We start from the raw sequence: 25,325 nt of genomic DNA, 5'->3' as shown, positions 1-25,325 counted from the left end.
GGTTTAAATTCTCATGCAGAACATTGTTATGTATTTCAGCTCATTACCTGTAAGTAATGGAAGCACCAGTAAAATCAGTTCTATTCCTATTGTGATAAAAAATGCAAAGAAAATAGGGAAGTACTCAGGAGAATCATAGACTTAAAATCAGAAGGACCAGTAGATCATTTTTATCCAACTAACTTGTTTAAAGTTGAAGAATTTGGTGCTTATTTGGTTTACTCAATGTCTTAGAATTAATAGGAAAAAACAGAGATTCAAAGTTGGAAGGGATCTTGAAGTCATGAAGTCCAATCCTCTCACTTTAGAGATGAAAAACTTGATACCCTAGAGACATCAAGTGACTTTACAGGGTTACATATGCAGTTAACAACAGAGTCAGATTTTGGGACTACCCTATCTGACTCTATCCAGAATGTCTTTTTTATCGTATTATGAAACTTCTTTTTACAATGTATTTTATTATGTGATTCCAGCCTGACACCAATTCAGGTTTTCCCTCACTTTCTTTCCTTGACAATGACATAGATATCTTATGGCACAAATGCATCACTCAAGTCCTTCCATTATGTGACTAAGATTCAAACAGTTTATATTTCACAAAAGATATTATGAAAGAGAAAAAAAACACCACAGGAGGTCAGGAACCCAGGAAATTGACAGAATTAACCTGATTCTTTAGACTTTTACTGTTCTGCCATAAAGACCACTGGTTTTAATCTACTTTTCAAATAAGTAGGTCAGTAAAGTATTCACACCTATAGCCATAGAACAATGAGCCAGAACATATCCAGTGCAGAAGTTCAAGATTTTCCTTATTTTCTTATGCTAATTAAAGCATGTGGGAAAGAAGTAGATGTTCCTTTTATGGCTATTGACTATAGCTGCTAGTTTCCTCTCCACAGATCAATTCTTCTGTCTCCCTGATTTCAGTGACAAGAATTGATTTTTAGATTATTAAACTAAGCAGTTTTGTTTGATAAATTTACAGTTTAGAAAGGTAGGTAGGTGCTGTAGTAGAAATACTGAGAATTATCACTTTCCAATGACTTAGATTAAAATAATGTACAAATATAAATTAAGCATTGGGGAAATGTAATCTATTCTACATCTGAATTTGCCTTCACTTCTAGTATCAGTATTTTTAAGGAAATATATGTTATTATAATGGGAATAAAAGCTAAACTAAAAACCTCCCCAAAATATCAAGGTGCTTGATCTCATGGTTAGAGAAATCAAAAGCAGCATTATAATGACTTGGCTGAATGCAAGATGAAGTGAAAGAAAAGATTTCCAGATTCTTATGTGTCAGAATTAAGATGGAATTTAGAAATCTTCTAATAAAATAAGTAGGTGAAGAACTAAGTAAAATTGATCTCATAACTTTATATTCCATTTAAATTGCCTTATTTAACATATTCTCTGCTGCTATAGTTTTCAATATTCCAGGATCACCTCCATGCCATGATGAGTTAACACAGGACAACTTTATTCACTAATTAAAATAGTCTAAAACTATAGCATATCTCACCTATCTGTTATTTTATTATGAGTATTATGAGTCATTTGACTCCAAATAGCAATAGAACACAGAACAAGAACACATTCAGCTCTTTTATGGAGACATTGAAACTAAAAATATTTTGCATTAACTATATTACAATGGAGATATTAATAGACTTTGGAAATCCTGTGAAACTAAATAAAAATGTTGCATCTATAAAATATTTTAAAAATTTTAGGAGTTATTTTGCTTTCTTTCATTATAGAATTTGGCTATCATATCTTGGTCTTGATGGAGTGATGCTAGAGTTCAAGCTAAGAACACTAGATGTTTCATTAAAACACATAGTATGCACATCATATGCAATGTGAGTTCCGTTCAAGAGCAATGGTTTCTGCCACTCATGTCGCTCTACAAATGTTAATGTGACTTGGAGTCACAGAAGCATATGATTATGTAGAATATCTTGCTATCCAACGTTCTAAAATTGTAGAATGTTAGAAGTGGAAGCAATCTTAGAAATTATTCAGCAAAGCATATCTTCTAATCTTCCCTTTCAGAAGACAAAGAAAAGCAAAGAGAAAGAAGAAAAACAGGACAGTGCATATTTGGATAAATATGAATCACATAGATCTGATCTAATATTAAAACACCCAAAATTATATTTGTAAATAAATAAATAATATAGAATATAAAATATAATAATGAAAATTTTGTTAATATATCTTATAATTTCTTTTAATCAAATAACTATAAGTAAGTGTGATTATATATTTATAATATTTTATATATATATACATATATATATGTATATATATATGCTGCTCCAACAAGAAGGAAATAAATAAGCCTCACTAAGAAGTATCTAGGAACTGAATCTAAGAGTATTTTTTCCTGTTGGTATACAATAAAATTTTAAAACTATAAGTGTATCAATCTACTATTTTTGACATATTATAGTCTAAACTGAAATATAGCAGCACCCAAAAAAATGTCTAGTAAAATCTTTGAAGAAAATTAGTACATCAGAGACTATTTCTTCCTTGAACATTTTGCTAAAAACACAAATATGTTGCAAACATATAAACATAGAATTGTATTATATATGAATATGTACATGTATCTATACATTTCTCTTCTGTAATCCTTATTTATACTGTTAGTTATAATTGACCTTTTTAAAAAAATAATCACATTATTAGTAAGAATATCATGTTAGTATATGGGAGCACAATGCAGAACAGGATTCCTTATGACTCATCTTCCTAAATAAGCTATTAAAAAGACTGTACTTTAATGTGTGATCATTTATTTGACCTCCAGATTTAAGGTTCTGAAAAGTTAGGTTTGGAACTGACTTTAAATTTATATTGTCTATCTGCCTATAAATGGTTGAGACTCAACTGTAACTTGTCATTAAATAAAGGAGAAAATAACCTCTTTCTACTTACCAAAATTCTTAAAAGGCTTTTAAATATTGTGATAGGATGCTATAATGGGAATAAGTTATATTCCAAAAATTACTTGACTTCAATTTCTTTACTTCTTTATTTAATGAAATTATAATAGAACTAGAATATATTTATGTATCTTTTCATGTTTCATAAAGTAATTTCCTCACAACAATCTCATGAAGTAGTTTAGTTTAAGTTTTGTAATCATTTTACAGATGAGTAAGTGAAGTTGTTGGATATTAAATGATTTCCCCATAGTCACATACTTAAATATCAAATTCAGGTCTCCTGTCTCTTAGTTTAACATTCTGTTTGCTATACCTTGCTGACTTGCCTGTATTAAAGAAATTCAGGAGGTATCTGAAGTATTAATTTGTGCCACCTAGCTATACTGAAGATAGGTCAGCTATATGGCCAGGAAAAAGGTGATTTCACATCAATCCTAAATCTGATTTATTATTTTGTAAATCATAATTTAAGAAAATATATCTAATGAGTTGACAATTATATTCTCTTAAGATAGTATCACTGAATACAAATGTCAAATTCAAATAGAAATAGAGCCATTAAGCTACTTAAAGATGCTCACGGGTCATATAATGAATTAGAAAGCCATATATTAACAGTATCATACATTATTTTATTTTTATTTATTTTTGAAATATTTTTAAATGGTTCCAGCTGCACCATGTAGCCCATGAGCTATGTCTTTGGATACCTATGCTCAACAGGAATCCAAGTGAATGTTAGGGAATTTTCTTCTTCCCATTCCTTTGAATGCTTAAAACATAATATATAAGTATTAGGTAGACTAGTGATAGAGCATGTGTGCATTTTAACATCAAGAAATCAGTATTCAAGTTCTAGATCAAAATCCAAAATAAAAATTTTAATAAAATAATTTAGGCAGAGTTGGAAGCAAACTTATGTAAATTCTGAAAATAGTGAGAAACCTCTCATCTGCTCCAGCAATAACTTGATGAGGATTTAGAAATGAAATTAATATGTTTTTGATAACTGCATAAAAGTTTATGTTTAGGTGATTACAAATTAGAAAAGAAATATAGGTAGGGCCAAGATGGAGGCATGAAAGCAGGAATTCTGGAATCTCCTTCTCCCAAAACCTCCAAAAGTCATCAAATTATGCCTCCAGACAAAATTCAGAGGGGCAGAACCCATAAGAAGATTGAGTGATACAATTTCCCAGTTGAAGAAAACTTAGAAGTTCTGCAGGATATGTCTGTTCCATCGGGTGCATGGGGCTGTTTCAGGGGTGGGGGGGGGATAGTTTAATCATTGGAAACAGCAGGAAGAGGTGGTGAGAGAGCTCTGCAGCATCAGAGTGAGTACCAAGCAGAGCTCTAGCCTCAGAGCAGCCCTGCAGTGAGATCCTGCAGCTGGAGTCCGCAGAGCCAGCCAGCATGGCCAGAGCTCTCAGTCCATAGATGGTAAGGGGGTCAAGGGAGACTGCAGAGGTCTCTCCGCTCTCCCTGGGTCAGGACTCAACTGTTTGCCCACACTCAAATCTGTTTTGTAGTTTGAGCTCAAATCCTCTTATAAGACGTTGGAGGAATTAAGGCCCCTGTGGGTTGTCTAAACCCACCCCCTCCAAAATCCATAGAAGTGAGGTAAATCAGCCATAGGCTGAGGAAATGAGCAAAAAACAGAAAAAGAAGAATGGGACCATAGAAAATTACTTCGGTCCCTTAGAGGATCAAAATACTCACTCAGAAGATGACAAAGTTGAAGTTTCTGTACCCAAAACCACCAAAAGAAATAGGAAATGGGATCAGGCTATGGATGAACTCAAAAAAGACTTTGAAAAGCAATTAAGGGAGGTTGAGGAAAAATTAGGAGGAGAAATGAGTGATGCAGGTAAGCCATGAAAACCAAGTCAGCAACTCGGTGAAAGAAATACAAAAAATACTGAAGAAAATAACACTGAAATACCAGTTTAGGTCAAATTAAAAAAGCAACACAAAAGGCAAATGAGGAGAAGAATGCCTTATAAAGCAGAATTGGCCAGTTGGAAAAGGGGATAAAAAGCTCTATGAAGAAAAGTAATCCTTCAAATATAGAATGGAACTAAAGGAAGCTAATAACTTTACTAGAACTCAGAAAGAAATAAAATTACACAAAAAATTGAAGAAAATGTGAAATACCTCATTAGAAAAACAACTGTCCTTGAGAACAGATCCAAGAGAGATAATTTAAATATTATTGGACTACCTGAAAGTTATGTCCAGGAAAAGAACCTAGACTTCATTTTTCAAGAAATAATACAGCAAAACTGCCCTGAGATCCTAGAAGCAGAGGGTAAAATATAAATTGAGGGTATTCACTGATCACCTCCTGAAAGAGATCTCAAAAGGAAAAACTCTTAGGAATATTATAGCCAAATACCAAAACTCCAAAGTCAAAGAGAAAATACTGAAAGCTGTCAGAAAAAAAAAATCAGCTACCACGGCTCTACAGTTAGGATTACACAGGATCCTGCAGCCTCTACTTTAAGAGCTCAGAGGGCTTAGAATATGATATTCCAGAAGCAAAGGTCTTGGTTTACAACCAAGAATCAACTATCCAGCTAAACTGAACATCCTCTTTCAGGGGAAAAGATGGAATTTAAATGAAATAGGGGGTGTTCAAACTTTCCTATTAAAACAACCAGAGTTGAACAGAAAGTTTGACCTCTAAGTATAGGACTTAGGGGGAACCATAGAGGGGCTGGATGAGAAGGACTAATTATGAGGAACTTAATGATTGTGAACTGTTTGTATTACTGCATGGGAAAAAGATACTGATAATTCATATGAACTTGCTCATTTATAAGAGCTGTTGAAAGAGCATATATATATATATATATATATATATATATATATATATATATATATATATATATATAGACAAAGCACAGGAAGGAGCTTAATATAATCATAAAATATAGCAAAAAGATGGGTGATAAGGGAAAGTACTGGGAGGAAGAGAAAGGGGAGGAAGAAGGGGCTGAGATATTTCTCATAAGAGTCAAGAAAAATCTTTTTCAATGGAGTGGAATGGGAGAAGGCGAGAGGGAATGAGTGAGCCTTCATTCTCATCAGAAATGGCTCAGAGAGGAAATAACATACACACTCAATAGGGTATAAGGGCAACTAAGTGGTTCAGTGGATAGAGTGGTCCTGGAGTCACAAGGACCTGAATTCAAATTCAGCCACAGAAGCGTAATAATTATGTAGTGATGTGACCTTGGGTAAGTCACTTAATCCCATTGCCTTAAATAAATAAAATAATATTAAAAATAATTTTTAAAAATAGGGTATAGAAATCAATCTTACCATAGAGAAAAGTAAGAGGGAAGGGATGGAATAAGGGGGAATAGGCGGGGAGGGAAGAGAGGAATAAGTGATAGAAGAGAGGGAAGACCATGGGAGAGGGTAATCAGACACAACACACTTTTGAACTGGGACAGAATGGAAGGAGAGAGAGAGAATGGAACAGATGAGAGTGGGGAGGGATAGAGTAGAGGGAAATACAGCTGGTCATAGCAACTGTGGGAAAAATATGGAAGCAACTACTCTGGTGGCTATGATGGGGAAAGCAACTCATCCCAGAGACAGAGCCATTGGAATCTGAACATAGACTGAAGTATATCTTTCTTTACTCTCTCATTATTCTTGAGGTTTCTCATCTTTTTTTGGGAGGGGGGTAAATTTTATGATTATCCTCACAAGATTATTGTAATAATGTAGAATAAATAAACAAAAAAAAAAGAAAAGAAATGTATTACTGAGGTATGAGAAAAATCAATGTGATTTTATCTTAAAATTGCATCTCTTAAGGAAGTAAACAATTAATTTAATAAATGTATATCTACATGAAGATTAAATAGAAAATAAATATTGTGTATTAAATGTAAATGCCCATAGGGAAATAGGCTTAGAATTTCTTATTCTTGTTTGTTCCTGGGTTTCAGATCCGTCAAATATAGTGAAATTTCAATTCATAAACCTCCCAAGAAATGAAACTATTTTATTCATACTGAAAAATGTTCAAAAAGAGAATGAAATCATCATGAATTATGAGAACCAGATTTACCTTATTGGCAACTGGATAAAAAACAAAACAAAAGAAAATAAAAATATTTCTAAACCAAATTTTATGCTTCCCACCTTGTTAAAGAAAGAGGCCCTGCTCCTAAACAAAGAGAGAAAATTGTTCTCTTTTCTTAGTCTTTTTAGTCACCTTTAGCCCAGTCAGTGGTATTCTCTCTTCACATATGGTGTCTTTTTGCTGTCTTTACAAAGGACATCACTAGAAAAATAAAAAAAAATGTTTGAAAACCAATCATTTGTACTTATCAGTTGTCTAGTTGAATAAACTTTAAGCATTAATTAAATTAAGCATAAATAATATGCTATTTAAACATAAATTTTTAAACAAATGATCCTCAAATAATTGATATGTAAAGTTTCATATATCCATTCTTATGAAATGGTTCAGTTTTTTTTTTACTCATCTGGAAAATTGGGATAAGAATTGACCCTTCCTCTTAGAGTTGTTGTCTCAGAAATCAAATGAAATAATATTTGTAAAATACTTTGAAAACCATAAAGCTATATAAATACTAGCTCTTATTAGAGCTATGTGATTATAAGCAAGTCATTTAACTACTACTACTAATGAAAATGATCAGTATCTAGTCTCTGCCTTATAAGGTTATTTTTAAGCTCAGATATAAGCATTCATCTCCTAAATAAGAATTTATCAAGTGCCTCACATACGAAGAGGTTTTCAGCTGGGTGCCAGAGATACAAAGACAATAAGGGAATAGTTCCTGACCCCAAGGACCTTTAATACCATAAAAAAATCATGAAAATAATTCAATTTGTTCCATATAAAAGACCATATCTATTTCCTAAGGATAAGACTCATCTCCAATAACCTGAAGGCAAAACTTTTAGCTATGACAACTCACAGTCAAGCATATTTGTGAAGTGAAAGTGATATTAAACTTCAGCCTAATCCAACCATCTCATTTCAAAGCAAAATGAACCTGAAGCACAGAATGGTTAAGAGATTGTTTAAGGTGGTATGATGATGATGATGATGATGATGATTAGAATTAGGATTGGAATTTGTTAGTATAATAGTCTCAGTTTTAATATTCATGGTTTATTTTTTCTATTTTTAGATCTCAGAGGCTTAAATCCAGATCTGGAAGTATATTCAGAGGTTACCCAGTTCAAATACTTCATTTTATGGACCCAAAGAGGATAAGGTACTTTACCAAAGTTGCAAATGTAATTAGGGTAAGAAGAAAGATTAGACCCCAGGCCCTCTGAATCTTGAATCAGTTTTTTTTCTACTCTACCATAATAGCTTAGTTATAAAATTGCTTTTAGGGCGATTATTTTGATTTTCTGTTCATTGTTTAATTCTAGGTTGCCAGACATCAATAGCTATAAATGAATAAATATGAAATGTAAGAAAATATCCAGGAAAAGAAAAGGCCTTTATAAGGCCTTCTAATGAAAATGGGTACAGGATTTAAACATAAAGGGTGACACCATAGATTAATAAATAAACCAAGCAATATTCTATCTATCAGATCTATGGAAAGGGGATCAATTTATGACTAAACAAGAATTAGAACATATTATAAACTGCAAAATGAATCATTTTCCACTATATTTATTAAAAAGATTTTGCACTAATAAAATCAATGCTGCCAAGATTAGAAGGAAAACAGAAAGCTGGCAAACAATCTTCACAACTAGGAGTTTTGATAAAGATCTGATTTCTAAAATATATAGCAAATTGCATCAAATTTATAGATTATAAGTCATTCCCCAATTGATAAAAGGTCAAAAGACATGAATAGACAATTTTCAAATGAAGAAATTAAAGCTATATAAAATCATGTGAAAAAATACTCCAAATCATTATTGATTAAAGAAATGCAACTTAAAACTGCAATGGGGTATTACCTCACACCTTCCATATTGACCCACATGAGAAAAAGAGAAAATGATCAATGAGAGAAAGGTTGTGGGAGGATTGGGACATTGATGTATTGCTGGTGCAGTTGTGAACAGATCCAACCTTTCTGGAGGACAATATGGAACTACACCCAAAGAGCAATAAAAACTTTCATACATGTCGACCCAGCAATTCCAATTCTAGGCATATATCAAGAAGAAATTTCCAAATTAGGAAAGAATCCTACATGTTATAAAATATTCATAGCAGCTCTTTTTGTAGTGGGAAAGAATTAGAAATTGAGGGGATGCCGATCTATTGGGGAATGGCTAAACAAGTTATAGTACAAAAATACTATGGAATATTCTTGTTCTATAAGAAACTATAAATGATCAGACTCTAGAGAACCATAGAATGACTTTGGGGATCTAAAACTGAGAGAACGGAGCGGAACTAAGAAAACAATGTGCACATTAACCACAACACTGTGAGTTGAACTACCTTGATATAGGCAACTCCTCTCAGCAGTCCAGAGAGCTGGGCCAGCCACATTAGACTGGCTATGGACAATGTTATCATCATCCAGAGGAAGAAAAACAAAACAAAACAGACACACACAGTCTCTCTCTCTCTCTCTCTCTCTCTCTCTCACACACACACACACACACACACACACACACACACACAAACACAGACAAAGCAACCTTCATAATCTGATGAATGCTATATAAAAATTATCTCGTATGTATCTCTTTCCCTTAATCCTAATTCCTCATTGCAAAAATTCCTAATTTATAAATATATTTATATATATATATACATATATATATATGTATATATATATATATATACATATATATATACATCTGTACAGTGCTAACCTGACTGTTCACCATTGAGGGGAGGGGTGGGGGAAGGAAGGGTGGAAGGAAATTTTGTAATTTAAAAAAAATATATATATATATATATATATATATATTTGCATAAGGATGAAAATAAATTTTAAAAAAGCCTTATAATGTCACTTTCAAACCCATTAGGTGATTTTCATCTTTTTATTTGCAGGTACTATTGTTAAACTAGTCATGAGATGGAGCTTTCAACAATTGCTATGACTAGCTGTATTTCCCTCTACTCTATCCCTCCCCACTCTCATCTGTTCCATTCTCTTTCTCTCCTTTCATTCTGTCCCAGTTCAAAAGTGTGTTGTGTCTGATTACCCTCTCCCATGGTCTTCCCTCTCTTCTATCACTTATTCCTCCCTTCCCTCCCCTCATTCCCCCTTATCCTATCCCTTCCCTCTCATTTTTCTCTACTGTAAGATAGATTTCTATACCATATTTTTAAAAATTATTTTAAATATTATTTTATTTATTTAAGGCAATGGGATTAAGTGACTTACCCAAGGTCACATCATTACACAATTATTAAGCTTCTGTGGCTGAATTTGAATTCAGGTCCTTGTGACTCCAGGACCACTCTATCCACTGAACCACTTAGTTGCCCTTATACCCTATTGAGTGTGTATGTTATTTCCTCTCTGAGCCATTTCTGATGAGAATGAAGGCTCACTCATTCCCTCTCGCCTTCTCCCATTCCACTCCATTGAAAAAGATTTTTATTGACTCTTATGAGAAATATCTCAACCCCTTCTTCCTCCCCTTTCTCTTCCTACCAGTACTTTCCCTTATCACCCATCTTTTTGCTATATTTTATGATTATATTAAGCTCCTTCCTGTGCTTTGTCTATATATATATATATATATATATATATATATATATATATACTATATATATATGCTCTTTCAACAGCTCTTATAAATGAGAAAGTTCATATGAATTATCAGTATCTTCTTCCCATGCAGTAATACAAACAGTTCACAATCATTAAGTTCCTCATAATTAGTCCTTCTCATCCAGCCCCTCTATGGTTCCCCTAAGTCCTATACTTAGAGGTCAAACTTTCTGTTCAACTCTGGTTGTTTTAATAGGAAAGTTTGAACACCCCCTATTTCATTTAAGGTCCATCTTTTCCCCGATAGAGGATGTTCAGTTTTGCTGGGTAGTTAATTCTTGGTTGTAAACCAAGACCTTTGCTTCTGGAATATCATATTCTAAGCCCTTTGAGCTCTTAAAGTAGAGGCTGCAGGATCCTGTGTAATCCTAACTATAGAGCCATGGTAGCTGATTTTTTTTTCTGACAGTTTTTAGTATTTTCTCTTTGACTTTGGAGTTTGGAAATTTGGCTATAATGTTCCTGGGAATTTTTCCTTTTGAGATCTCTTTCAGGAGGTGATCGGTAAATACCCTCAATTTATATTTTACCCTCTGCTTCTAGGATCTCAGGGCAGTTTTGCTGTATTATTTCTTGAAAAATGAAGTATACGTTCTTTTCCTGGACATAACTTTCAGGTAGCCCGATAATATTAAATTATCTCTCTTGGATCTGTTTTCAAGGACAGTTGTTTTTCCAATGATGTATTTCATATTTTCTTCAATTTTTTTTTTGTGTAATTTTATTTCTTCCTGAGTTCTCATAAAGTTATCAGTTTCCTTTCGTTCCATTCTATATTTGAAGGATTACTTTTCTTCATAGAGCTTTTTATGCTATTTTCCAACTGGCATTCTTCTTTACAAGGCATTCTTCTCTCAACACATACAATTTTGATCAATGTATAGCATGGAAACAATGTAAAGACTATCAGATTTCCTTCTGTGGGGGGGGTGTGGGGAAGGAAGCAAGACTGGGGGAAAAATTATAAAATTCAAAAAAAAGTCAAGAATAACAGCAACAAAAATATTCTTTCTTTTGTATATATATAAAAAGAAAATAATATTAGATATGTAATCTCAATGAGAAATAATCAAGCAAATATCCTTTTTAAGCCATATATGTGATATATAAACATATTTATTAATGCAAAAATCAGTGCAATTTTAAGCTTTAATAGATTAAAATGCATTAAAATATCTGAAACAAATACATTCACATGTATATACATTTAAAATTATATGTTTATATACATATTTTATATATGTATTTATATTTGGAACTAAGCATATAATTCCATTAATAAACTATACAAATGCCAGTCAGTATCTATGCTGCAACTTCTAGTATTAATGAAATGCCCAAAACACTTAGGAGTTAAGTGGCTTGCTAAGAGTCACCTAGCTGTTATGACAAAATAGGTCTTGAACATGTTTCTTCCCAGGTCAACACTGTGCACTCTACTAGCCTTCTAAGGATCTTTATCTATATCCATTGCTATTTATGCAGTCACATACATACACATATAAGTCTATATATATAATATATATGCAAATAATATTTTATGTAATATTTATATTAAATGGAGTTCCAAAATGTTACTTAAAACTATGCTCTCTTTTAGAGATGTCATTAAAAATGACTTCTTAAACTAAAGAGAAAATCGATCAAATTAATTCTGAGATCTTGTATATTATTAATTTTGAGATCTTGTATATTAAATCTATTCCTTTAAGACTTCAAATTTGAGCATGAATTTGATTTTCTTATGTTTTGAAGAAAATTTAATTTCACTTGTAATTGACTACAAGGAAGATTCACTTTTAATGTTTATGTTCTTATTTGAGTAGAATATTCTTTTCTTATAAATTATCTTTATGCCCCAGAAAAAGTCACTTAGCTTCATTTCCTCAGTTCACTCATCTATAAAATGAGAGGACATGATTCAGTAACATTTAAAGTCCCTTCCAACTCTAAATCCATGATTTTTGATGATACCACAATCGATTCAACTATTAAAAGAGTTGTTTAAAAAGATCATATTTTCCATAAATAAAACAAATTCTATTCTTAAAAAACCCAAACTTAAGAATCAGTTTTATGACAACTTAGTTTTATATTTATCTCATATAGTTAAAATGCACATGATCTTCGAAAAATATGAAAATCAAATTTAGACCCTAGTCTAAATGATTAGTTGTATACATAGTAGAAATAATGGGCAACTTTCAGTTAGTAAAATTGGATTTTCAAATATTACTTGAGGCATTGCAAGCTATATAATTCTTTTCAGGTTACTTAATCCTTCTTCACCCCAGTTTTCTCACCTGCAAAACAGGGATAGTGAATCTACCTCACAAGATATTTTTAGGATAATATTGGGTAATATATAATATATATATATATATATATATATATATAAAACCTTTGTAAATCATTTGCTACAGAATTAATTCTTCCTCTTACTTCTTTCTCATCTTTATCCTTCTCCAGCTCCTCCTACTCCACTCTTTTTTTTCTCCTGCTTCTGTTTCTACTTCTTTCAATAAAACCTGTTTGTAAGATACTATTCATTACTAAAGTTTTGTTTCCCTGATTCATCTCTCCTCACTCCAATCTATCCTTCATTTGTTTTCAAATTATTTTTTCCTAAGACATAGGACTATGCCACTTCCTATCCTAATTATTCACTCCATTGGCTCCTTATTACCCTGAGAATCAAATAAAAATTCCTCTATAACATGAGGCAAAATCAGGTTGATAAATATTAATAATGTGATGGACATTAAATGCCAGGCAAAAGAATTTAGCTTAGTTTAGTTGGATTTAGTTTTTAATACGGAATCACTGAAGGTTTTTAGCCACTTGCTGATCATGTTATGAAGAACAATTACTAATTGTATATTATGAGTTGTGTTATGGCTATTATCGCTGTTCATTTTGGTTTGATGTGATTTCATTTATGCAAGCAAATTCTACTGAGAAAATTCACCCTTATACAGAAGATCAACAACTATCCTGCAATTATATAATTACAGTTATATGCAATAATTCTAGGTTCTTTCAAAATTTGAAATGCTGAGATAAATATCTAATTTTTTTAAATATCCTTTTTATTTTTAGAATTTATTTATTTTCATCTACATGCACATGTGTTTTTAAGTTACAACATTTCCTTCCACCACCACCCCCATTGGCAAACAGTCAGGTTAGTATTGTACGTACATATTTTGATAAATATGTTTAAAGATTAGTAATTTTCTGTATGAGGAGTCAGGATTAAGGGAAAGCGATACATAGAGATCATTTTTATTAAGTGTTCTTTAGATTCTGAAGCGTTTTGTTAAATGAGTGTTTTGTTTTGTTTTTCTTTCTCTGGATGGGGATAACATTGTCCATAGTCAGTCTCATATACTAGTCCTAGCTTTCTGGAATGCTAAAAGGAGCTGCTTCCACCAAGGTTGCTTATCTGACAAGGTTGTTGTTGATGTTTACATTGTTCTCTTGGCTCTACTCCCTTTGCTCAGCGTCAGATCCCATAAGTCATTCCATGCTTCTCTAGAGTCTGACCATTTATGATTTCTTATAGAACAATAGTATTCCATAGTATTCATGTACCACAACTTATTTATCCATTCCCCAACTGATGGGCAAATATCTATTTTTATTATAGAGCTTATTATTTTTTATTATGGAGTTTAGATCAACAATCTTTTAAGACTTAATCATGTCATGGATTATATATCATTTGTTGATGAAATTTGTTCTATTTTAATAGTTTATCAATGCTTTTGATTTCATCAGCATGTTGTGGAGAAAAAGAATTAGATGCTTTGGAATCAAATAACTCTGGTCATATCTCAGGTCTTGTAATACCTTGGACAAATCACTTAGCATCTTCAGATCTGTTCTCATTTTTCTCATATATTAAATGTGGAAGTTATGACTGATGAACAAAATGTCTAGCTCTAAATTCTAAGGCATAGATAGCATTTACTAAGTTTTTAGATATTTAACAAACCCTCAAAAATCCTGTGATTTGACTAATGTAAATTTCCTCAGTTCTATTGATAAGACAACATAGGATTCATTGTTACTTGCTTAAAATTACAAACCTAATAAATAACAGAAGCTATGTTCAAAACTAATTTTCCCAGAACAAATGTTATTCCCAGAACAAATCTGTATATATTGTTCCCAGTATAACTCCTTTTCCTATTTTTTTTCTGTGAGTCCCTGGTTTCAGCTATACTTACCCTCTAGCTGGTCTAAAATAAATCATTCTTTTGAGCTCCTTTGTTCTCTTATGAGACTACCTGCTGCTTGTTGACTGACTGGTGCTTTTCATACTTAGAAATAGTGAAGCTGCAGTTTCCTTTTATTCTTTACCCCCAGATCTAGGAAGAAGTTGAAACAAGATCCCTGTGGAGTTGATATAATTCATACTTCACTTGCCCTCACTGTCTGTGGGTGGCACAGTCACCACAATCTATTCTAAGATCTTACTGAATGGAGTCTGACTTTTTCAGGGCTCCTGTACATTTGTCTTTGTGTCTGATTTTCACTCAGGACTATAAACCCTCGATTGCAATTCAACCAAATTGCTCTAAAACATCAAATATGCATGGGGGAAAATGAAATACTAGAGTCATTTTTAATAGTTTCTATATTTTGAGAGCTATAGTTAAATTTGTGAGGATATTTCCTCTATTCTGCTGATAATATATCCAAGTTTTTTCACCTGGGCACTGAACTTTTGCCTATATATTTCCATTCAGTCTTTGTAAAAGTTCCATTCAATATGCTGAAGACTTTCCTTTGATAGTTGCAGCATTTTTTAAAGTACAATTTGAGCACTTGGGCTGTCATCTGCCAATATTTTTTCATCATGTGAATGGTTCATTGAGTATTCAGGTCATAAATCATACCATAAGTCTGTCATTCAAGGTATTTGATTATCTTTTATGTAATTAATTGAATTCAGGACTGTATGAACTGTACAACATATTTACTTAATGCTATATGTAGTTCCACATGTGTATATGTGTATGTGTGTTTTATGTGTGTGTATAGAGAGAGATAATACTTTTCAAAACTATTTTTATTCTTTTTTGGTATAAAGTAGTTCCCCTCTTTCATGGAGTTTAGTTGTTTAGAGATCATGGACAATGCACTTATTAACCTCTCAGTTCCTCTCTGTCTATTGTTGCCAAAATATTTAGAGAAAGATGTTACCATTCTTAAAAAAAAAAAAATCAGCTCAATCCATGATTCTGAAACTTTTCCCCACTTTTTGTTAGTTTTGTTTCATTTTAAAACGGAGTTCTGTATTTTAAAGGCCCACAGAGACTATCAAGCCCAATTCATTTTACAGATAAGAAAATTGACAAACAGAAATTAAATTCATTACCTCTGTACATGTAACTGATATTTTATTTTAGGAAAATTCTACCTTGACTTATTCTGTGAGCTAAGAGAACTATATTTATTAATATATTAACACAGTGTTATTTAAAGGGATATGTGATTTTGTAAGTATGGGAATTCCCTCCATCAAAATAGCTTGATATATAGCTCTCTATACTTATTTATTGGTTATTGTGCTATTCTTGGATTCAGGGAGATCTCATTGCAAATTCAATCTCAATAGAATTATGACTTTATTACTGTTTTCCTAATCTGTAAAATGGAAGGTGTTGTGATGATCAATTGAAATCTTATTTTTAAAGTGCTATGTTAACCATATAACTTTATGTAAAGGCTAGTTGTTATTATATCTCAGTAGGAGATAAGTATCAGGGAATTCCCTGATGCTTTGAGAAGTTAAGTGATTTATCAGTGGCCCATCAGTTGTCATAGGACTAAATTATCATTATTTCATTAAAATATTTGAAGTAAATAATCTTAGTTATCCTATAAGGTGACACAGATGATTATATATGCATAATGTATATATATGCATATATATGCTATGTATATAAAATACAGCCAGATAATGAAATATATACGTGCATATGTTGGTGAATATGTATATATTGTGTACACATTAAATTAAAATTAAAATATCACATTTTGAAGCTACTTTGTAGCCATTTGTTGTCATTTCCTATCGAACAACAATGGTGGAACTTTTTTTGAATTCACTAATTTTACTTGAAAAACTTCATTATACTGTAAGATCTAACCAAACTTCGTCTCATCTCATCACTACCCTCTGTCCTTTGACTTGAAAGGCAGAACCATAAAATCTAAAACAGAAATTTGGAGTGCGCCAATAATATCTCTATTTCTTTTTGGCTATAAGTGTGCATGGATTTATGGGTGTTCAAAAATGGGTACTTCCACTGGTATAAAGATTTGTCAAACTTCTTTCTAAGGCTGCTTATCACCTTAGCTCCTACCTGGCACTCAACTCTTACCTGTGGCTTAACGAAGCTGTAATATGAACAGTGGCCATATACAGGCAAATAATCTCTGTAGACAGACAAAAACAGGTTGGGAAACCAATGGAACAAAAACCCATTGGTGAGTTAGGAAGATGTCTACCTAAGCATGTGAAGACTTCCATCACACCCAGAAGGAGGACATAGATGCAAACTATTTGTTTCTATGTCCATGGAGAGAGCTGAAATGGGTACCATGGAGCATCTATCAGACATCACAGATGTAAGGTCATTCACTGTATATGAGGCCAGGTCTTGACTTTTGTCCTGGCTCTGGTAACTCCAGAAAAGAAAGGGAGGCTGAATGACTTTATTCAACTCTGCCTCCCCTAAATTCATTTCAGGCAAGAGTCAAGTCATCTCTGATGCCATTGACCTTCTTTGAAAATGAAGGACAACAAACAACATCCTGGTTATACTACTTTGAGAATTCTCTGAATTTCCAGCATATCCCAGGGAAATTTTCACTAGGAAGAAATCATGCTGAAAGAGTCAATCAGTATTGGTACTTTAAACCTCACCACTACTCTCCTGCCCCTCAAATTGAAGGGCTATCTTCTACCCTTCTCATTGAAGGGCACAGCTATGAACTCTAAAACCTCCATTTAAAGAAGAGACTCATCACAGACATGCCCTTATTTCCTACCTGTCTACATTAGTGTAATACTTTTCTAACTTCTCCACCATGCCACAAGATTTGATATATTCCTTGTGACTTCTATTTCAATTTCCTTTTATGTGTTCTTTTCCTACATTAGGGGTGGGTAAGTGGTGCAGCACACATTGGGATAGAGTGGGACAGAAGTCAAGAAAACATCTTCCTGAGTTCATATCTGGCCTCAGACACTAACTAGTTGTGTGATCCTGGTCAAGTCACTTAGCCCTGTTGACCTCGGTACCTCATCTGTAAAGTGATCTAGAAATGGAAATGACAAACCACTCCAATATCCCTGTCAAGAAAACCCCAAATATAGTGTTAAGTAGAGTCAGACACAAATGAAAAATAATTGAACTACTTTCTACATCAGACTTGAGAATAGACACTCTTTTCCCCCCATATTTATAGTTCCATTTCTTAGGAGTGACCTAGCATTTAGTACTCTTAATAAATGCTTACTGGTTGACTAACTATTGTGCCTATATCTTATCTGATTTTATTTGGTTCATTTGTTTTCTCTTGCTAATAACGTCTTGGATACAATAGATAAAATTTAGAATTGAATTAAGAAAATTATCATTGTATAGGTGATGAAAATTTGACCTCAGATTTAGGAAGATGTGAGTTTATATCTCTGATCAGTTGCTTACTAGATGTATCCCTGAACATGCCACCTCTTCTGTGTTTTTTTTTTTCCTCTGCAAAATGAAAGCTAATTTGTCATAATTGCTAATTTCAAAGATATAAATATTCATTGTGAATATTTAATAATTAATTCTCAATATGTTATCATCTGGCTCAAGCATACCACTCTAGCATTCCATTGACTCTAACATAACATTAAAGTATATTATATAAAAGTCAGCAAGTAAAAATGTTTTTAAAATGAGAAAAGATACAATTAGAGAGATATCAAGATAAACATCATAATGCCACAACAAACAGTGGGCATTATAAAGGAAGACTTTATCGAAAATATCGAATGTTTCAGAGAAAAGTGGAGTGAGAAGGGGGAATATTTAATGGAATTTATCCTATTGATGAAATTAGGGAGAAAAAAAGTTAAGATTTATGAAGCTGAATATTTAGGAGGGTAACAGTTGAAGTAGGAAGAAATCAAAATAGTTTTAGGAAGTGGTAAGGTTAAGGACTGCTTATTTCATTTTATAATAGACAAAATGTCTAAAGACATAAAAACATTTAGTTTGTCAGTTTAGGGAAGTGGGTTTTTTTTGTCTTTATTTCTTTTTCTTTGATCTAAAGGTTAAATCTATATGTAGGAAAGTCAAATGATATAATTGTAAAGGCAATAATATAAACATAATATATATTATTTTTAAAGGAAAGAAGAAATACATGAAAGATGAAAGGATTGATAGAGAAAGGTGATAACAGACACAACTTAATACTATCAAAATTTGAGGGAAAGGCATTATTAGCTCTATTCAAGAAATGAACATCATTTCCCTTTGGATTAGACTGAAAGAGAAAATGGGTAAGGATACTTAAGAGACTTGGCAGAATTTAGAGAGGGATTATCATTATTATTACATAGGAGTGAATACTGTAAATTCTTCTAATAGTCTTGTGGGTTGCACTAGGAGGAATCAGAGTAAAAGACTGAATGAGTTTAATTTTAATTCAAAAGTTAAGGGGTTAAAGGATTGAGATACAAAAATGGTGTGGAAACCATAATTGAAGTAGAAGACCAAAGGATTTGAAATAGGTAGAAAGGAAAAGAAGGTCAAAACATACTGAGCAAAGTTAGATAACTAGAAAGAACTGAGGGAGGGAAGACTAGAATGAAACAAAGAGTTTTTATTCTACCCATCCTTCAAATGAAGTCCTGGAATTTTCCCCTCATCTTCTATTTTTATTTATAATCCCCAAAAGAGTAGTAAAACTTCAAAACAGAAAGTAACCTTAGAGGTCAATATTTGGTGCAATCTGTTATAGGTCATTTTAAAATAAGAGTCAATTCATTTCAAATACAGTAATGAATCTCTTCTTATTGTTCAGAATCAAATAATATATATATATATATATATATATAATAGAAATAATGCAAATTATAGGAATAATACAATAGTATTTATCACTTTCATTTCCTCTATCTTATTAAGAGTGTTTACTTTGATCTTTATGAATATGAGTCCTATTGATTTCAGCCACAGAATCTTAGATTTGGAAGTGTCATTTTTGACAATCTAATTATATCCTGTTATTTTATTGATGCAAATTGAATTCAGATAAGTGAACTTTTTAAAAATCATACAGACAGTAAATAGATGATCTAATTCTAAGCTCTGTGATCTGCCCACATCAGTTAACTAAAAGCAATACAAAACAAGACTAAGTTACTATTTGAATATTGTATTCAATTGAAAAACACAGATTACTAATAACTATTACTAATATCTAGTACATCTAACCTACTGAAATTCTATATCTAGAAATAAAGACTGCCAAAAGAAGACAGCAATGAATTTGTCTCCTGTCAATCAATCAATCAACATTTATTAAATATATGTTCCAGGTACTGCTAAGAGCAGGGAATATAAAAAAAAAAGACAATACAATATCATCGTCTTACAATGGAATGAGAGAGAGAAAGAGACAGGGAGAGAGAGAGATGGAGAGAGACGGACAGACAGAGAATGTATATATATATATATGTATATATATATGTATATATATATATATATATCAAATAGTAAATAAATAGCAGAGGGTAAACAATGGAATTAAGAGGGGTTACAGAAGACTTCCCGTAGGAGATGAGATTTTAATTGGGACTTAAAAGGAAGTCAGAGAGGTCAGTAGTCAGAGGGAGAGCATTCTAAACATGTGGGAACAGACAGAGAAATGTTCAGAATCAACAGATGTTACAAAATGATGTTGTTTTTAAAGATTGTGCATGAGAGAATTGTTGAAAAAAATGAAACCATAGTCTTTCACCGTGCATTGGATATAAGGGGTGAGAAATATGGAAGATTCCCGGATGACTACTTAATTACTTGCTTGAGAAACTTGGAGGAAAGTGTTGCTTTCTCCAGTAAGAGAGAAGGTAGGAGGGGAGAGGGTTTAAAAAGAAAGATGATAAAAGTTTCTTTTAGAAATACTGAGTTTCGAAATACTGAACATCCAATGCAACATGACTTAAATGCAATTGGAGAAGTAAGATTGGAAGTAATCAGAGATTTGAACAATATAGGCAGATTTGAGAATCACTAGACAGTGTAGTGAAACCCATGGGAGTTGATATGGTCATATAGGTCAGTTGTGTAGAGGGAGAAGAAAGGATAGTGCAGCATAAAACCCTGTGATCTGCCTACAGTTAGAGGGCATTATCTGGAAAAGGATTCAACAAAGGAGGTACAGAAAGTGTTATCAGGGTACGAGGAGAACCAGAAGAAAATGGCATCCTAAAAACCTAGAAAGAAGGGAGTATCAAGAAGGAGAGCGATCAGTAGTATGAAAGATTGCAGAGAGAGCAAAGAGAATTGGGATAGATAAAAGTCATTTGGACTTGAGAAATGAGATTATTAGTAACTTTGAAGAGAACAGTTTTGGTGGAATGATAAAGTCAGAAGTTGAATTGTAAGGTAATAATGTGGAGGGAGAGGATATCAAGTGAAGGCATTTACTGAAGACTTCCTTTCAAGGAGTTTAGCTAAAAAAGGCAGAAGATATCTAGAATAATAAATAGTTAATGGGAATAGAAGGATCAAGTGATGATTTACTCAGCATGGGGAAAATATAGTAATATAGGAAATTGGTCTATTGACACTGACAGGAAGAAAAGGAAAATAAAGGGAATGGGATTGCTTGAATAAGCACAGAGAGATTAGCCTTGGTAAGGTACACTTCATCATGTAAAAGAGTAGAGAGTAGCAGAAGACATCATATGACAGAAAATTGGGAAGAGAGGGGAAGAGGGATTCACAGTGAATGGTCTCAATACCTGAAATTTCTACATTTCTGTCAACGTGGTCACATTTTTTCATCTCAAAAGGTCTATAATTTAGTAGATAGTGAAGCATAAAGGGAAAAATTGCATTGCCAAAAATCATCATCTTTCTGTTGCTAGGCAAAAGATGAAGCTCTCCAGGTAGAGAGGGCTAAGATATTTCACATAAAAGAGTCAAGAAAATGCTTTTGCAATAGATTGGAAAGGGGCGGGGAGAATGAGTGAGGCTTTTCTCATCAGAAATGGTTCAGAGAGGAAACAATATACACACTCAATAGAGTATAGAAATCTCTCTTACCATAGAGGGAAAATGAGAGGAATGGGATGGGTTAAGAGAGAATAGAATACATGGGAGTGGGGATGAATAGAATGGATGGTAATACAGTTAACAATAATAACAGTTGGAAAAAAATATTGAAGCAACTTCTCTGATGGACTTATGATAAAAGAACGCAACCCATCCCAGAGACAGAACTGATGATATCTGAACACAGTCTGAAGTACACTCTTTTTTTTTTCTCACTTCATCTCATTTGAAGTTTTTCCTCTTTTGGGGCAGGGAAGGGGAATTATGTTTATTTTCACAACAAGATTATTGTAATAATATGAAAATAAATAAATAAATAAAAATATGACCCTCTCTAGATTTACCTTGAACCTCAGAAACAAGAGATTTGATTCAAATCCTAGCTCTACCACTAACAATCCATGTGTCCCATGGGCATGTCATTTCATCTTTTAGGCCTCAGTTTCCTCATTTATTAAAAATATTAGATGAAATTATCACCAGGCCCTTCTAATTCTAAATCAGTCTTTCTATTAACCTAATAAAGAGTGCATGCACATGCCACTATCATAGCCTTCAAAAATGCAGGATTACCTCCTTATCACAATGTGTTATCAAAGTGATGACCATGCTTTAAATTTTCTTTCTTTTATAATTTTCTTGAATGTGTCATTCAGAATTTTTGCTCTATTTTAGTTTAGGGAAAAAAGTTTCATTTTGCTTGCCAAGGTTGAACATCAAGATTTGTTGCTTCAGTTGTAGTAGCTTCAAATAGTTTTCTAATTGTTCAGGCTTGAATTTGTTCAAATGTTTGCTATTCCTACTTCCATTTTCAGCATATCTGCTCTTTATTAAGATTTTTAAATTCTAGTTTTATATATATATATATATATATATATATATATTTTCATAGGTTATATACACATAGAAAGATAGATACATATGTATATGTGTGTGAATCCATACAATGATTCTGGGAGTTGATAGAGTTTTTCAATTCTCATTTTGAGGGATCTTTTCTTCTTGATTTTTTTTTCAGTTTTTTCTGTCAATAGTATTAAAAAAACTAATTATTATTAATAATAATTATTAAAATAGCTGATCTTAAGCTGATCTATGACCTTTTAAAATATATTTAGATTGTCATATATTTAAATATTTAATATTTATAATATTTAATATTTCCTTTAAGATTCTATATATTTTGTACATTTAAAAATTAATCCTTGGGCCGGCTAGTTGGCAAAATGGATAGAGCACCACACCAACCCTGGAGTCAGGAGCACCTGGGTTCAAATGCACCTCAGACACTTAATAATACCTAGCTGTGTGGTCTTGGGCAAGCCACTTAACCCCATTTGCCTTGCAAAATATATATAAAAAAAATAATCCTTGAGAAGGGATATATAACTTTCAAAACATTTCCTAAGGAGTCTATGGTACAAAAAGTTAAGAATCCTGTATTAAACTATATCTTGTTCATTATATTTCAGATTACACAATTGGAAGACAATTTCCTTTTTAATTTGCATGGCATATATAGCCACACTTCAACTTAAAAATTCATTGTCCTCCCCTTCTTTGTTCACATATTGCTTTCCATCTCTTCAAATGTCATGTTTTAGAGAAAATACTGTCAAATTCCAAATGACATTTCCCCATTGACGTCATTAAATTTTATTACTCTTGTTGAGTCATGTCCAATTCTTTAAGACCCCATTCAGGGTTTCCTTGATGGTTTGCCATTTTCTTCTCCATTTTCCAGATGAAAAAACTAAGACAAAAAGTCACTTGCCAATGATCACACAACCAGTACATGACTGAGGCCAGATCTGGACTCAGGAAGAGGAGAGTTCCTTACTTCAGGGCCAGTGCTTAATTCACTAGGCCATTTTTTTGTCTGAACTCATGGCTTATTCTTTCTAATTTGCTAAGCATTTCCATATAAGATATTATAGATGTTTTCATTTCTCATCTCCTCCCTAATAAACTATATATCTTGATAATCACCTTACCTTTTCCCTCAACATCACAAAATTCTATAACCACTAGACACTAAAATGTTCTATTGTTTAAATATTAAAATATATTACATATATATTTATTTATATAGGTATTAATTTGGCCTAACCCATAAAAATGCAAATCCCCTTACTCTTTAGGAGCTTTCTTTTGAGAGTTATTATGACTTAAAAGTTGCCAAGCCTTTGATGGTGAACTTCGATGAACCTAACTAAGTTGGTCCTCAGAAAATAGACTCAGTCTATTGTTGAGATTGTGCTCAGAGTTCTTTGCTTGCTTTGGGGAATCTAATGGAAATTCTGCTCCAATAGTATATTCATTTAGATGATATCAGGATCAACTTCCCAATCCAATTAGTCACTTTAACAGAGACTTCAATCATAAAGGTATAAGGTACTTTTTTAACAAGAATCAACTTTGTATTATTAATATGGGTTAGCAAAGAATCATATGTCTAATAAAATATCCTAGTTATAATTACTTTTCCTGTGCCCCAGTATTTCAGATCTTTAACTGAAGGAGAGAAGGAAAGGTGGGAGTTGACATTTTTTCTCTTTTCATAAATGAAACCATGGAAGTAAGCACAGGTGCAAAATATAAACAATTTTTAAAATAAAATTGAATTACCCTATTGGAAATCAAGGAGGAGACTAAATGAATGAATTTTTCTTGATTAATTGCTTAGTAAGTGCAAAGCATACTGCATTAAACAATAAGAATAAGGTGGTCAAAGAAATTTATTGCACTCTCTTTTTCATTCCTTGTCTTGTATCAATATATAAATATATATAATACATATATAATATATATATATATAATAAATATATAAATATTGTATACAATATATAAATATTGTATAAAAGAAGTATAAAAACATGAGAGGTCTTGCTATCCGTGTATTCCTTTGCCACAGAAAATTCCTCTAACACATATTTTGGTCTAATATAAGGAATAATACATAGGTAAAAAGATCAATTAATTGCCCAGGAAAAGGGAACAGGAAAATTCTTATAGAAATGATAGAGAATTTGTATACCAGAGAGAAATCTTAAAAATCATTTATTTGCCAAATGACATAGACGTTTAAGTTACCTAATTATAATAAACTATTTCTTATTTTATAACTTCAGTCATTTTTCTTAGTTAGAAACTTTCAGAGTGAATACTGAAATCATTACTTGAATACTTTTCATCAGGGAGAAATAAAAGACAAAACCTATTTCATTGGATAGCTTGCATCT

Source organism: Macrotis lagotis, chromosome X (genome assembly GCF_037893015.1).
Source record: "Macrotis lagotis isolate mMagLag1 chromosome X, bilby.v1.9.chrom.fasta, whole genome shotgun sequence".
Lineage (NCBI taxonomy): Eukaryota > Metazoa > Chordata > Mammalia > Peramelemorphia > Peramelidae > Macrotis > Macrotis lagotis.
Note: the sequence above shows the minus strand (reverse complement) of the source record.